The sequence below is a fragment of the Gigantopelta aegis genome, chromosome 4 (genome assembly GCF_016097555.1).
Source record: "Gigantopelta aegis isolate Gae_Host chromosome 4, Gae_host_genome, whole genome shotgun sequence".
Classification (NCBI taxonomy): Eukaryota; Metazoa; Mollusca; class Gastropoda; order Neomphalida; family Peltospiridae; genus Gigantopelta; species Gigantopelta aegis.
The window spans coordinates 85,056,137-85,073,089 of record NC_054702.1 but is presented as its reverse complement, the minus strand read 5'-3'; the positions used below and the strand labels follow the sequence as shown (position 1 = coordinate 85,073,089).

General features: G+C 34.4%; 1 protein-coding gene and 1 long non-coding RNA gene across 2 annotated transcripts in view; one reads left to right on the top strand and one right to left on the bottom strand.

The window, feature by feature from the left end:
• The window catches only part of LOC121371276, a 45,847-nt gene extending 44,731 nt beyond the window's left edge, over positions 1 to 1,116 (bottom strand). The window contains exon 1 of the mRNA XM_041497049.1: positions 1,046 to 1,116. The gene's annotated coding sequence lies outside the window, so the exon portion shown is untranslated. The remainder of the gene's footprint in view (positions 1 to 1,045) is intronic.
• Positions 1 to 16,953, top strand: part of LOC121371277 — a 68,898-nt gene that overhangs the window by 30,858 nt on the left and 21,087 nt on the right. The gene's annotated exons all lie outside the window — the stretch shown is intronic.

Here is a 16,953-nt window from a genome sequence, read left to right as displayed (position 1 = left end):
TAGCTGTCACATTTAACTGTTTTATTAATTAACTATACGATTATACTTGTTGTATGTGCATTATATATCGTTGATTATGCATACCAGGCCAAATGCCTTAATTGTCCCTTCCTTTAAGGCTGGTATAGCTGCTGGCTTTACACACCACTGGGTCCATATTTTCAAAGCTATCTTAGTGCCACAAAATCATCGTAGGCTATGACGTCGTTATAGCACACGCCATAGTGATTTCATAGCTTACAATGATTTTACGATTTTGTAGCATAACGATTGCTTAGAAAATTTAGTCCCTGGACCTGTTTAATAATAGCCTATTGTGAATGTATAATGTTAATGTTTAAGATAAACCAGTGAAATTGTGTAATTCTTTGCATTCAGTATTAACCTTATTGTCATATATATGACATGACAATAACCAGATATACTTACATTTTCACCTGTTATTTCTATATTGTTAATAACATCACTGATATTAAACCACACTATATATGTGGAATCTTTGTCATTCCGTCTATCCATCCATTATATTTATGAATATTTTTAAAAATTATTATCCATCCATTCATTTATTTGTCCATCCATCCATTCTCTCTTCCTGTTAGTTTGTTCTGATATACATCTATTCATACACATGAATGAGTGTTCATTATGTTTTAATGTAAGATGAAAGTTAAAGTTTGTTTTGTTTAACATCACCACTAGAGCACATTGATTTATTAATCATAGGCTATTGGATATCAAACATTTGGTAATTTTGAAGCATAGTCTAAGGGAGGAAACCTACATTTTTCTATTAGTAGCAAGAAACCTTTTATTTGCACCACACCACAGACAGGATAGCACATACCACTGCCTTTGATATACCAATCATGGTACTCTGGCTTGAATATGAAATACCCCAATGGGACCACCGACAGATGCTGCTTATTCAAGTAGGCACCTTTTTGAACAATGTTATTAATCTATAATGTAATCTGAAAAGTAGCCACTATGAAAGCTACAGTTGTCAATGGGATTTGCTGGTTACAGAATAATTTTGACAAACCTGGTGAATCATTCCTCCAAAACCCAATCCATCTCCATCTTCCTTTCATCTGTCAATCATTTTATTTTTCCTCCAGTTGTTCATTCTGTTTTCCTTTCATTCCATGCATGATACAGTGCTCTGTGGTACTGGATAAAAAAAATGCGCATGCATTTAGTACTCAACTAAAACAATGTTTGGTGACAACAATCACTATCACATTTATTGTGAATGGAACTGACATATTAAATATTATAGACAAGTTTGATCTTTGACCCAGCTCTTAATTCATTCATGTACTTCCTCTGTTTAACACCCAATAGCCTATGTATGTTTTTGTGCTGGGGTGTCATTAAGCATCCATTATTATTCATTTATTGACCCAGCCATTTGGTATAGTTCTTTATAATTTGTGTCCAGTATCTTTGACACAAGTGCAGTGGCCCAACACTAACTTTGGTATGTTTCTAAAATTTGTTTTGCTACAATCAATTATCCATCCATCCATCCATCCATCAACCCAGCCAAATACTATTTGGTATAGTTCTCTATAACATGTCTAGAATCTTTGACATAAGTGCAGTGGCCCACTGGTATGTTTCTGAAATTTGTTTTGTCAGAATCAACCAATAAACGAACCAATTAACCAACTATCCATACATCCATCCATAATTCGTACATCCATCCATCCATCCATCCATCCATCCATCCATCCTTCCATCCTTCCAATCATATATATATAACCATCTTCTATCTTTATTTTGATATAAGCACAAATCTGTTATGTTTCCATCCATCCATCCATGCATGTATCCATCCATCCATCCTTCCATTCATATATCTAACCATCATCTATCTATATTTTAGTATAAGCACAACTCTATTATGTTTGTGAAATTTGTTTTGCCATAATCATCCATCCAACCAACCATCCATCCATCCATCTTTCCATTCATGTATATAACCATCATCTATCTCTCTTTTGGTATAAGCACAACTGTTAGTGTTATGTTTCTGAAATTTATTTTGCCACAATCATCCAACCATCCTTCCATCCTTCCATCCATCCATTCATCCATCCGTCCATCCATCTGTCCATCCGTCCATCTATCCATTCATCCAATCCATCCATTCATCCATCCATCCATCCATCCATCCATCCATCCTTCCATTCATATATCTAACCATCTATCTCTATTTTTGTATAAGCACATAAGATGTTTCTGAAATTTGTTTTGCCACAATCATCCAACTAACCAACCAACCAACCATCCATCCATCCATCCATCCATCCATCCATTCACCCTTTACTATGTTTCTTTAAACCATACAATTTATTCATCCATTCATTCATCCAATCATCCATCTATTTTCCTGTCTTCTGATGCACAAACAATGTCCATTCCATCCCATCTTTTTATCCATCCATCCTCTCTAGCCCTTTCATCATTCATTTATTTTATGGCTGAATGTTTAAAATAAAACAATAAATCATATTATTTAAACCATTAAAATATTATATACTCATTGAATTGCATCATGCAGTAATTCAGTTGAAGATAATGCTAACTTTCTATCATCCCAGTGCTAATCTAAATAAGATAAACAACCTTTTTAATGTTCCACTTCAAGCACATCATTGGAAAACTATGTTTGTACTGGTACAGCATGTCACAAAATCCTGAAGTGTTTGCAGTAGCTGACTATTGATTTTGTGATGAGTTCATCTGAGAGCCACAAAGTGGCCAGGGTGATCGCATGTGCCCATGAGTCTCATCTGTAGCAAATTTCTTGTAACTAGTTTATAAAAATCAATTTTTTTCAAGTATCTGAATAAAGCTACAAGCTATAGGTCACTTTTCAGAGGTTGCTGACTGTGGTGTCCCTCCGTCTTTGCATATGGTTCAAAGACTCAGGTAGGTTCAAGCTTATTTTCAAATAATGTCTTTGTCAGTGATTTGTTTATTTATTGTTTACTGGATGTCATAACATGTAGTACATAACACCAAATGTCACATACTTTCATGGAAATAACTTTCCTAGTTAAGATTTGTATGTTAGCAAAGTATCTATACATAATGCTATTTCTTCTCTAAACATATACATATACTACCATAAATTCAGTTGTAATGGATGGGTGTGATGTTACAGTTGCCTTCGTGACATTTAACAACAGAATGTCAAATTCTTGTGGTTTTGTTATGCTGCCAAGTTGTTATCTAGTTTAATCAGTAAAGTGCAGTCACTATTAACAGTTTAAAACAGTTTGATTTGTTTTATCATTGTTTGTTTTCAAAATGGTAATTGCAATGGATTGGTTGTTGTGAGATTAATTTAGTTCAGTTCTAGCATCTATAGACAATAGACTTACATCTTGAACCTATCCAGATACTGAGACTTTGCTGACATGTACACTGTTATAGCAGCACTCAATTTTTACGGTCCGGTCGTCTGTGTCGACCTAATATTCAGTCGGGCAACTTAATTCTATGATACTAGTTGCCCGTCGGACGACTGACTTTTTTTTTTACACCAAAAGGTGGGTTGTGTCGCATAATAATGTGCAGTTTCCTTGCCCACAATTGCTTTTAAACTGTCGTTAGCTAAAGTAGAGGGGATGATTTTCCGCGATCACGGAAAAACGGACAGAATCGCGGAATTTAGTAACTGAAACTGAATTCGCGATTTAAAAAAAAAAAAAAACTTCAAAAATTGTATTTCTGGTTCAAGCACCATTATAAATTGTTTTAGTACTTTTACGATTCAACATTAATAATATACGCATAGTGCTTTTGTATGCCAACTTTCGTGGAGCGAACTGTATACCTAAACACGTCCAGAACCGTTAATTCTCAGAAGTTACGCTTAATTGCCGTAAGCTTGCAACAAAGCATGTGACTGTTACCCTAGCCCGAGTACTCTGACTGTAAGAGAGCTAGACGGACATTTGGACACAAATACGCTCTGTATTTATGTCCAAATGTCCGTCTAGCTCTCTTACAGTCAGAGTACTCGGGCTACTGTTACCCATGTCACTTTACACAGTGAAGGAAGGAAGGAAACTGTATTTACGTGCCCATATCCAACTTAGGTTCAGGCACGCCCACCCCGGACTTAGCTTCTGACATCGCCAGTGACCAATTCTGGGGCAGGAGGGGGAGGGTAAGTTTGAGGTGGGCGGAATTTGGCTAAATTTAGTAAAGTTGAGAATAACCATGTCCGGTTAAAATTAAGGCCAAACAAAAAATTTGACTGCTCATCCAAAATTGACGGTGATTGGAGCAATTTAGACGGACTGCCAAAAATAAAGGGTGCCAGACTATTTACCCCAAAAAAATAAACAAAGTTTTTGAAATGGAGGCCAAAAAAAGTTTAAAGTCTGACTAAGAGGTTGGTGAGAGGAAACGTCTATGGTTCCCTATGAAGTCGGAGACGTCGAGCTGCGGTATGAAGTCCTTGAAGGCGGAACTTGCTACTACTTCTGTTATGGCATGGTAGTCCTTTCCCGCGACGGTCTTCAAGACTCGGTGTAGTGTCGGGTTGTCCATAATTGTCAGTAGCACGCCCTGGTGGTATACGCTCGGATGACGAACAATCAGGCAGATGGCGCTCCTTCCTTCGGACATGCGGACTTTGTGCAATGCAAAGTCGCCCTCGGCACGGCTGGTTGGTAGCGGTTGGAAAGCTTTGTACTTCGGCATGCTGATCATCTGTCTGACGTCCTCGATGTTAGTCTTCACAAGCTGAGCCATTCCCAGTCTGGAGATCCACGCGGTAAGACGTGTTTGTTTCGCATGTGCACACTGCACGTGCTTTCGTGTGCTCGACTTGGGGGTCCTTCATTTCGTTGTTTTTGTCAGCGAAATGAAGTTTTCTACTGGGATGTATGTGGCCATTGGAACTGATTGAACGCCGGAACGCTTCTCGTTTTGACAGCCTGCACCACCAGGTTGGATTCTTTTTTAGCGAGATTCCTTGCCTCCACGTCATGTCTCCGTCTGACTGTTGACTTGTTTTTTTCGTGACTCGTATGACGGCCATTCTACAGAACGCCACGGTTGTTCGCGTGTTTAGTCTCTACATGTCCGAGCCTGTCCTAGCAGCACTGGAAGATTGACCGCCCCACTCTAAGAAGAAATAGGAAGCGGGGTCGGCCCCTACTACTCTTTTTCTAGACTTTACCTTGCTTTATAGTGATACCATCTCGTATCCTCCGGAGTCGGGCCTGTCCGCACCACTATACCAACCCATGACGACTGGACTATACCCTAGTCTGATACTCTCTCGTTCAGACGGATCCGGCTTCTCAAGATCTGTATTTCAGCACAGCACTACACCTTCAACGTCTATCGACTGTCAATCTAGGGGTTTTCTTGACAGGATGCAACCCATCTCGTCCCTTTAAGCTGTGCACCCAAACGGCTTTAACGAGGCTGCTCGCGTGGACATATCGATCGGACTTTAAACTTTTAGATCTGCGTTCAAAATTTTATGTCGAAATTACTTTTTAAATATTATTAAATAGTCCGATCCTCTCTTCTTTCTCTTATTTAATTTTGGACTGTCCTTCTAAAATGCTCCAAATTATATAAATATTTGGCCGAGCAGTCCGTTCTTTTTTATTTTTGGCTTGTAACCTTATCGGAGGTCGGACTCGGGATGGGCGTGTTTGAAACCCTAGTGGTATATGGGCACGTTAAACTAGTTATCATCATCATCACAAGCTGAGCGTAGCGAGATGGTAACTTGCTGGCCTGCAATGACCACTGCTCAGCTTGCTGGATGTTCAGTAGCGGCGGCTGCGATGGAGGGCCTGGCTTTGCTGGTTTGTCGCTTGGAGAAGCGGTTGCCTTACACAGTGAAAGGTCTCACTACACAGATCACTTCCGGGTGAGAGTTCATTCATCAGTCCACTATAGTTCCTAATTGTGACACATGATATGGTTCACATATTCACTTCTAGGAAATGGTGAAGAATTAAAACAATGTGTATGTTTAATGGTAGGCCTTCTGGCTGTATTTTACCCATGTTATTTTGTAATATTGTGCATCAACCTTTTGGGACATGGGTGTACAGCGCAAGAGACAGCCGGAGTGAATCGGTTAATGAACCACCTGTTCGGACCGGTACTACAGCATGGGTCATATAGCAAAAAACTGAGACGGAAATGTTCTCAATTTTGGAGTGAAAATAAATGTTTATATATAATGTATGTTCGCAATGGTGTATGTTGTTAGTGCCAATGAGAACCCGTTCTATTGGCAATCTTCGTTTGAAGTTGGGCAATTTAACATGGGTTTCAATAGCAGATGACATCTGTGTAGTGAGACCATAATGTAAAACATGAAATTACTGTTTATCCCCCCCAAAAAATAAGTTTAGCAAGCCAAAATGAAAATGTACTATATAGCATCCTTATAAAAGGTAATTTCATTCATGTGGATTTGAGCCAAGCTTGGGTAAATATTGCAAACATGTCAATTTTTTTTTTTTTTTTTTTTTTTTTTTTTTTTTTCACGGGGTGTGTGTCAAAATCTATATTCTAGTGTTCTTACATGTAATATATAAATTGATCTGAGTGTCTAACACTGAGTTTCTCATTGTAAAAGGTCAAAATTCAATGTCACAAGGTCAATATCCAAATTCACCCTAATTCTGTGATTTTTTGCATAATGAATTTTTTCGAATGTACATTCATAGTGACAAACAGTTTTGATGGCATTGTGAATATATACCATAGTATTCTACTATAAAAGTAGAATTTGTATCTGCCATTAATAATGTGTGGATCTTCAGGTTGAAATCTACAGAAAAAGACAGGATTTCAACACTTCACTATGAAACAATTGTTGCCCATAGCAACATTTGATGAAAACTAATATTTTTAATGAACTAACTAAATAATTAGCTTCTTTGTATGTTCCCTATATCAGAACTACCAACAAGGTCATACATTACTATATAGTGGCTGTTTGTTTGATGGCCATATATTGTGTGGATGACCAAGGAGTAACAATGTGATATAAAGTTTTATTGGATGGTATGGTGCATCTATCTTTTGGTGTATTGTTTAGAGTTCACAAGTTACACTGGTCTAGTATAACTTTTCATGGTGTAAATGACCCAAATTATCAAACTGACTTCAAACCAAATTTGACAAAATCTGTTACTAGACTTTAAGGTCTCACTACACAGATCACTTCCAGGTGAGGGTTCATTCATCATGGTCCACTATAGTTCTTAATTGTGGTTCACATATTCACTTGTAGGAAATGGTGAAGAATTAAAACAATATGTATGTTTAATGGTAAGCCTTCTGGCTGTATTTTACCCATGTTATTTTGTAATATTGTGCATCGATCTTTTGGGACATGGGTGTACAGCGCAAGAGACAGCCGGAGTGAATCGGTTAATGAACCACCTGTTCGGACCGGTACTACAGCCAGATGCGGTCATATAGCAAAAAACTGAGATGGAAATGTTCTCAATTTTGGAATGAAAATAAATGCTTATATAATGTATGTTCGCAATGGTGTATGTTGTTAGTGCCAATGAGAACCTGTTCTATTGGCAATCTTCTTTTGAAGTTGGGCAATTTAACATGGGTTTCAATGGCAGATGACATCTGTGTAGTGAGACCAAATTTAACTTGAAATATAAAAATAAACATGTACTTATACAATTTTAGAATGTTGATTATATAACATTTCTAGTATGTTGAATTTTGATATTTTTTAATAATACTTATTACAATTCGTAAGCATAACCGATTTACACGATGCTTTCATTGGAAAACGTAATTTCCTAAAACTTCGGGCATATTCGTTAATCTGTACGGAAGCAATTCGCATTTATAGTCTGTCCCACGGGGAACGCCTTTTTTATGCTATGGAATTTACTACAAGTTGTTAATTTCTGAACCGATTTTTTTCTAAATTGCACACAAAAATAGCATTTTACTTTTCTTCTTACCGGTTTATTCTAGTAGCACATGCTACGTGTCCCGCACTTCAGGGGGTCCTGCGGTGAGGCATTGTGTACATTTATTTTCCCCTCTCCCCGAGTGGGTTGCAAAATATATATCTTGGGAATTGGGCCCCGCTGTTATATGTGCTACTGGCCCCGCGGATCATTAAATCAGCTTTGAATATATAATTCTAGGCAAATATATATTTTGTTTAAAGACCGTCATTTAAAAGTTATAAAACAATGTCGAAACTGTAAACAATCGACCACCAGCTTGACCCGATCACGTTTGAATATGTAATTTGTGCACACAGCACGCTAGTTAGGTAACAGAGACTCATACATGTATAATCGAGTGAGTACTAGTAATTCTTGTGCACTTTTTTTTTTGGTTCACGCTTTGTAATCATACTGGAACAAATAAAATGTTATCATGTATTTATTTATTTATATATTTTTTGGCAACTAATGTATATTACGAACAATGCATTACCAAGTTCTTGTTAATATTTTCATGAAAATAGCGGGGTTTGTCAACGGTGTGTTTTGTTTACGAAACTTGCCCATAATCCATTAGATGAAATGAAACTGAAAGCCACACAATCAACAATTAATTATTGTTTGAATTTAAGGGAGAATGGATCTCTTTATTATTATTAAATACAAACAATAATTAAGTTTGTGACTTTGTTTTAACTGCAGCTTAGTTAAAGGTGCGGTTTATGTACGGACGAAGGTCGGAACTTTGCGGTTTATACACCAGTGCATGTAACAGACCAGAAAATATGGTACATCACTTTTTTCTTTTCTTTATTAGTGGCATATGTAAACATTACTTAACTGAATGTGGCAAAATCTGAAACGGAAAATCATTCCCTTCGCCAAAGCATCAGTCAATTAGTCGAAATCATGTGGGTTTATATATGCCGCTCGGAACTCGGTGGCTGATTCTGTGAAACATCGGGGGAAATCGTAATCGGCTGAAGTATTCTGAATAGTAAACATTCCAGTGCATTCGATTGGAACATACAATGCATTCGATTGGAAAATAGCTGATGTGTCGCCAAATCACAAAAATCTTAAGCAATTAGGCCCTATGTGTACATGTGTATAACTACAAACATTAATTTTTTGTTATAAAAAAAGTAATGTATTTTATTGTCAAACAGTACATATTACATTGACAACATAGTAATTCCAAACCTGTTGGTTGCTGTTTTATTGGAATATAAATATAACTCTATTTTCAAAACACGGATGAAATCAGGGCAACCAAATTAATGGAGGGGCAACCTCAATGTGAACCCATACTTGCCCTCCAGGCAAGCGACCAAAATCCTTAAAATTGAGCACTGTACAGTGTTGCATTATGACAAAATAAATTATTGCATTATTGATACCACTATGTAAGACTTGCTTTGCATCAAAGCATGCTATCAGTACTGTATAGAGGTCGGACTTCCATCTACATTAACATTTAGGAAAAATGTGACCTTCGTGTGATAACTAATATATCTCACAAGCAGTCTGCAATAATGACCTTTGTTGAATAGCCAGCCTAACACTTTGTGTCTTATGTTAACTGGTGAGCAGGAATTCTTCAAATTTCTTCCTTAATTGTGAAGAAGTGTAGGACAGGAAGGTAGGTAACTACTCTAGGCTTGTGGGAATTGTAGTACAGCCATATTAAAAACAGGTGTGGTATTTATTAAAAGACAGGTCAGTTAATATTTGTAAATAAAATATTCTTTGGGTGTATAATATTGTATTGGACAAATATAATTTTGTAATAATAATTTTAAAAATTAATATAAAATGACACCACAACTCTGTTAAATTTCTTGCACAATTTGTCGGACATGTTGTAGGTACAGTTTTTGACACATATTTCAAGTAGCAATAAGAATATTATTTTAATTTTAATTTAATTCACTACTGTATGTACTTTTTAAACTAACTGGTTATTAGTACTAAGAGGAGACCTGTTGTAAGTGCTCATTAATTCTATAAATAATATATTGGATTGCTTATTAAAGACTTCTGAACCAAATTCTACATGTTTTAAATATTACAACCACCTTTAATTATGCATACTGTTTATATAATGCTCCATAATACAAAGTACAAATATAAAGTAGCATCATCAGCTGAGATATTTCTTTGACAACAACATTTTTTACATTCATCAAGTAATAAACAGTACCTTAACAACGTTTTTTTTTACATTTATTGAGAAATAAACAAATGTGTTGCTATACCTGGATCAAAGGGATTGCATTAAATTGTAAAATATATAATTACTATATGTTATCAAATCTTATGTTATTCATATTTACCATAATAACCACTGTATTTAACACGCGCATGCACACACAGACACACACACACACACACAGTCTTAAAATTAATTAGTGTTTGATTTTAAAATTTATTGGTGTTTTGTTGACAACTTCTTGAAAATGATGCTGTTATACTAGTAATTAAAAAAAATTGCAGACAAGAGCTAGAAAAATATATCCATAATATGGCCCATTTAGTGGATCCATTTATTGCATGCATTAACCTGTCACACATACTTTGTAAAACTAACGAACACTTGACTGTTGATTCAGCAAGTAAAGATCACAAATTAATTATACAGTACTCATTTAAAATTTTCATTACGAAAAAGAAAATGTGTTTCCCAACTTGTTGATGAAACACCTGTACGATGATGATAATTGATTGGTTTTGTTTGTTTGTGGGGTTTTTTCTTTATTACAATACATTTGTCTTGTTTACAAATGTCCTCCCACACATTAAGACACTTTTATGAGTTGTTTTAATTAAGAAAAGATATCTTTTGGATCTCTTATTACTTCTTCAGTGAGGTCACTTCTTCAGTTCACTATGTGATTGGGCCATTCGTAACATGACATCATAATCAACGAATTCTTGTTGTGTTAACAGCACATTGATAGACCATTTTTAAACACAGTCTGAAACATGGGGTAATAGTATCCAACAAATATGTCGGAGAGATATGTGGGCTATTTTCACAAAAGGGGGCAAATAACAGTAAAAAAAACCTTAAAAATATAAAATGTTGTTTTTCATATCTTTAATAGTAAAATCTAAAGCAGATATATTTAGTGGTGCATAATATTAAGTAGCAAAACTTGAGATATATAACAAAAAATAAATGTACATAAAAATATTTTTTTGTTTCTGTTTTTACCCTTAATCATAAGGCATAATAGTAAACAATTGTTTTTACCCTTATGTCTTTACCATTAATTTATTAATAGCAAAGAAAATTAATAAAGGTAAATATTTTAATAAATGTATATAGATATCTATAATTGTTACTATTACAGGCATATGTATGATGTAATGCTAGACTGGATGATTGTGAAAAAAGTTTCAAATCTGTCTTTGCCATTATTCAACATAGATAATGGTAAAGACAAAAATTATAACGGTAAAGACAAATGGTTTTTAAAAACAGATTGATTGAACGAAAAACTATAAATTTTAAAAAAAGCATGTGCATTTGAGAAGTAACGGTTATGTAGTCACATTTTAGTCTATATATTTTAAGAGTATTTCAGTGTCACAGACTCTTGTTTCACTCTGTTGTATCCAAATTGGTTACAGGTTTGTAAATTAACCATAATCCTATTCAAATCGCCCAACTTATATGACAACATTCGTTATATTTCAAGTATGTCCGTATTCCTTAACCGATGACAAGTGTTATCTATGCTAAAAATAGCATGACCCAGTCTTTTGCAGTTACTATGATTATGTAGTTATTTGGTGTTTTCTTTTGCTGTTGTTTATAATAAGCTCAAATATCATTTGCTACGCTGAGCTTGTCATGAATGCTACTCTCACTTGTGGCTAGGGGTTGGCAGCTCTGTGCTCTAGTGGTGTCGTTAAACAAAATAAACTTCTTCTTTTTGTAGATAATATAACGGTAAAGACAATAAAATCAAAAACAAAAGGTGCAACTTAAAGTTGTATGCAGTATAATTTTATTTTAAATTGAAATTTAAGAAATTAAGTATTTGTGAGTGGCATACTTACATTATGCAGTATAAAGGGACAGACCCTAGTTTTTAAACACTAAGGCATATTTTTGCACTATTAGATCCGTTTAGGATCACTGAAATCAAACATCACTTGTATTTTATTCTTTAGATTATTCATTTCTGTACATCCGAAGTCTTTCTGGTCATCCAGGTGTTTCTAATACCACAAAATGCATTTTTCATATTTTTAAAACGCACGTGCGTCTGAGAAGTATCGGTTATGAAGTGTGTTTTAGTCTATTTTTAAGGGTATTTCAACGTCACAGACTCTTGTTTCACTCTGTTTTATCCAAATTTGTTACAAGTTTATAAATTAGCCAAACTTAGTGTCCATTTTTACGGGTTCAAATTAGGGTCTAGGTGAAAAATATGCCTTAGTGTTTAAAAACTAGGGTCTGTCTCTTTAAAGGTAAACATTTAGTATTTTAGGGAGTTTTACGATTCCATAATGATAACGTGTTTTTGTACACCATAACGGAGTGGACATTTTGGGTATATAATTTTAATCACAAGCTTTTTTAATTCTGCATGGCCAAATATCATATCCAGTGCATCAAGTGATGATGCTTTTCATGTGCATTCCTGTTTATTTACATTGTATGCTGTTTTGTGAAAAATATTGCAGCTGTAATGTCTTTACCGTTATTTGTGTATTTTTGTAAAAATAGCCCATGTGTCATTTTCCATTAAAAAAAAATCACTAGATTGAAATTGTCCATTATTAGATATGTTTTATGGACAACAAACAGATGCAGTAAACAGATCATTTATGGATATATGCATTATTAGCTTAAAAGACAATCAAGTTGTCACGTTCAGTGTTCGAAATAAGCACTTGTCCGTTTGTCCTGACAAGCGAAACTCTGCTCGGACAAACAAAATGTACCTTATTGGTTGTCCAGTGGACAGGTGAAAATGTTCAATGAAGTTTCATTTTGAGCAATGAAAAACATTGTTCTTGTACTTGAATAAAACAAACTATTTATTTGGACAAGTAAAACATTTTTCGGACAAGTAGATTTCTAGATGTATTTGTCTGGTGGACTAGTGAAGAATTCTGCTTTTATTTCTATCACTGACGTTCACAAGTCCAAGGGTAGTTTGATTGGTTCACTAGTACTCACTGTTCAAGTGGCTTTTGGCACCTATGTTTCCAGACTTGGTTGATGATGTATTTGGTAACACATTCAAAAGATGTCAAACAACAAGTACATGTATGCTTCATTACTTGTGATGCTCATCTGCAAACTAGATTTGTGTTGGCTACCCAAGTTTAAATAATATCTTTAGTGTTTCATGGTGGTATATATCCACTAAACTGTTGCTGCTGTTTAATAATAGCCATAATATCTGATTGGATTTGAGAACATACTGAAAGGAAACCCAGCTCTTTTTCTTATTCTGTACTGTTTATATCTGCTAGCCAGTCTAGTGTGCATTAATATATCATGCAGTGTTTAAAATGCAGTAACAAGTGAAACTATCAGTCAAGTTTACTGCATGGTTTGCCGTTAAACTTTGTCAGACATGGTTGGAATTTCTGATGCAGGCTGATTTATGTCATCATTATGGTATGTGTACAGCTGAATGTTGACTTCCAGTGCTTATTTCTAAGTGGTCTGGTGTGTAAATGGCCTTTATTCAAGACTTCTAGATTAAACATTGGAAAAATGAGGCATACCCTTGAGCTAGTTATCAGTTACTGTTTTGGAATGGCATTTATTAAGTTAATTTATTTGTTTTCATTTTGTTTTATGATAATCTATATGAAATTAAACAGCTAGGACTTTTGGCACTAATGAATTTAATGTTAAAGAATATTTCTAATGACCTTATTCATGACTGTTCATGGTAGTTTTTAGTTAATTTTTAATACTCATTGAAAACGTGAATTAAAAAACATTTATATAAATGTTAAGTCATAATGCATAAAAAGTATTTTATTTAAATATCAAATAAATACAAATCTAATTACTATATATCTTTGATCATGTGATTATTATCAACATGTATACCAGTAAAACTTTAATATATAGATTACATAAATTAATTTTTCATTGTAACAATCCTCTAAAATTTAAATTATTTCAGTTCATGATTGGTGATTTTTCTTCTATATGCAGCCTATTATATATCAAACACATAACCAATCATAAACTGAATTAAGTTAAATTTTAGAGGATTGTTATTATAAACAATTTATTTAATTAATCTACCGGTATATGAAGTTTTATTGTCCTACATGCTGGTAACCATCATATGACCAAAGATATAATAATATGGATTTGTATTCATTTGATGTTTAAATAAGATACTTTTTATATAAATACAAAGCATCCACTTGGCTTGACATTATGCATGGCCTTTGATTTACCTAGATATGGTATACTCCATTGGTACATACATGTATACATACAACACACACAGCAGATACATCAGACCAGCTAAGGGACAGTGCCAACCCTTCTCCTCTGTAATGTTAACACTTGTGCTGTTCATGTAATGATGCTTATCTGCAGGCAGCCCATTGTGAAACAAATCCTAAACAAGTAATTGCCACTGGAGCCCCATTCCTGTTAACACTGGGGAAGGATTCCATGTTTGAAGAAAATGTTTGCTCTTAGAAATCTTTGAACTTAGGCATGACATAAGACTGAAGTAAACTGGAAAGTGATCGCCTGTTTATTTTCATGTTTGATTGCAAACTGTCACTGCTGCACTCAGCTACATGAATGTGTGTGTTTGCCCGACATTCCTTTGTTTATAAAACAGTTTAAAAGGTAATTAATTAAATCAGTAGATGACATCAAAATGCAATCCTACTTTCATTTCATTTAGTTTGAATTTAAGAATTTTGATAAATAAAAGTAGAAAGCTTTAAAACTTTTAGTTTTTATTAACATTCAAATTTGAACAAACTATTTGAAATTGACAGTAAAGGATTGCATTGTTACACCTGGCCATAGTGATCACGCCTGTCAGGTGTAATGTTGTCACATGTACTATATAGTTTGTTTTAAAGTGTCTGTAAATTGCCAGTGTGTGGTTCTTCTTTTGTCAATGTGTTCATGATTACAGTAAAATACACTTAGAACAAACTACTGCATAGTACGAACTGAACGTAAAGTCCCATTTTATATATGCAAATGTGTACAACGAACTACTGCTATAACAACTAACTATCATAGTCCCTTCTGATTTGTTATAAGAGTACTTTAGTGTATTTGCATTTATATAGATTTTTGATGTTACCATGCATGTTGTTTTTATATGGTAATAGGTCATTAAAATTAATGCTAATATAGTTTTCTTGTTTTCATTTCTGTGATTTTCATGAATCACATGTAATGGGCATAATTAAAACAGATATAATTTTAATTGGAAACTGATGGCAAATATGTTTTGTATTGTGATTAGTTAATTACATTCTTTTTCCGGGATCAAATGAAAATAACACCCGGAATGCTAATGACATCATTAAAAAGTGATGATGTCATTAGCAATTGGAACAAGCCAAGTTGATGGTTCAAGGGTCTACAGTTAGATTGTAGCCAGGTATATTTTTTCAAGAAGTACCAAATATACAGTTAGTTCCGTAAAAAAAGATTCAATTTACGATGTACATGACCATATAGATTTTTTAGATTTGCGGGTGTTATTGTCTATTTGATACCTACAAATGTTTATTTTTTAACCTCAAACTAATTAAAACATTTGCAGAATCAAATAGACAATAACACCCGCAAATCTTAAAAACTCCATATGGTTATCTCCTGTCTTCCATTGTATTACCATTTTTGACCAATTCATAATGTATGTATATGTTCTTCATACATAAATACATATATTTAGGTGTAATACCCATAAATCCAGTTTATAAAATCTGATAGCCCTGCATGTACAACCATGCTTAATCAAAATATTTTTCCACTTGCCCATCCAAAAGATTTGCTTGTTTAAGTGAATAAATTAATAATACTGGTACTGGTATTATATGTCATATGTAGTTATTATAATAATACATTATACCAGCTTAATATATGTATGTATGTATGTATGTATGTATTTTATGTATCAGTGTTCGAGATTAAAAAATTGGGGCAGTATCCCAGTTGGATACTAACATTTCAAAATCTGGTATCCCACCTGAGAATTTAGTATCCCACTTAAACGAAATGCATAAATAACATCGTAACAAACTTGGATGGCACTGTTCTCATTAAGCCGCAATCGATATCGTGGAATTCGTGAAATTTACAATCAAACGGAATCGGCAAAACAATTTGCTGCATCTATTTCTGACATTACTAATAATAAACCTACCTGTATCAATTTCTGCAGATGTGGAATCAATACTCCAAATAAAATTTGAAGGGGGGAAACATCCAACAAAAACAATAGCGACTTAGCAGTTTTCAGTCTATTGCTACGTCGCTATTTCTCCAGTGTAGCATTAGACTGGGTACGAGTTGGGGGAGATATTGTTACGACATAGCATTGGACTGGATACGAGCTCGAAAATACTGTTACTTAACTTCACCAGTAAATGACGACTTTCATTGTTTCAGCAAAAAATAAAAACGCAGGATTAATAAAACAAAAAACATTATATGGTATCCCGGTGGGATACTGGGTTCTTGAAGTCTGGTATCCAAAATTAAATTCTGGTATCCCCGGGATATCGGGATACCGTTAATCTCGTACTCTGTGTATGTATGTACATATGTAAGTATGTATGTATGTATGTACGTACGTACGTACGTATATGTATGTATGTATGTATTATTATATTCTATGTATCTGTATCTTGCAAAAATTCTAACACAAGCAATCCGAATGCTGTGGAATATACAAATGTATACAGAAATGAAAGGAATAGTATTTCTTGG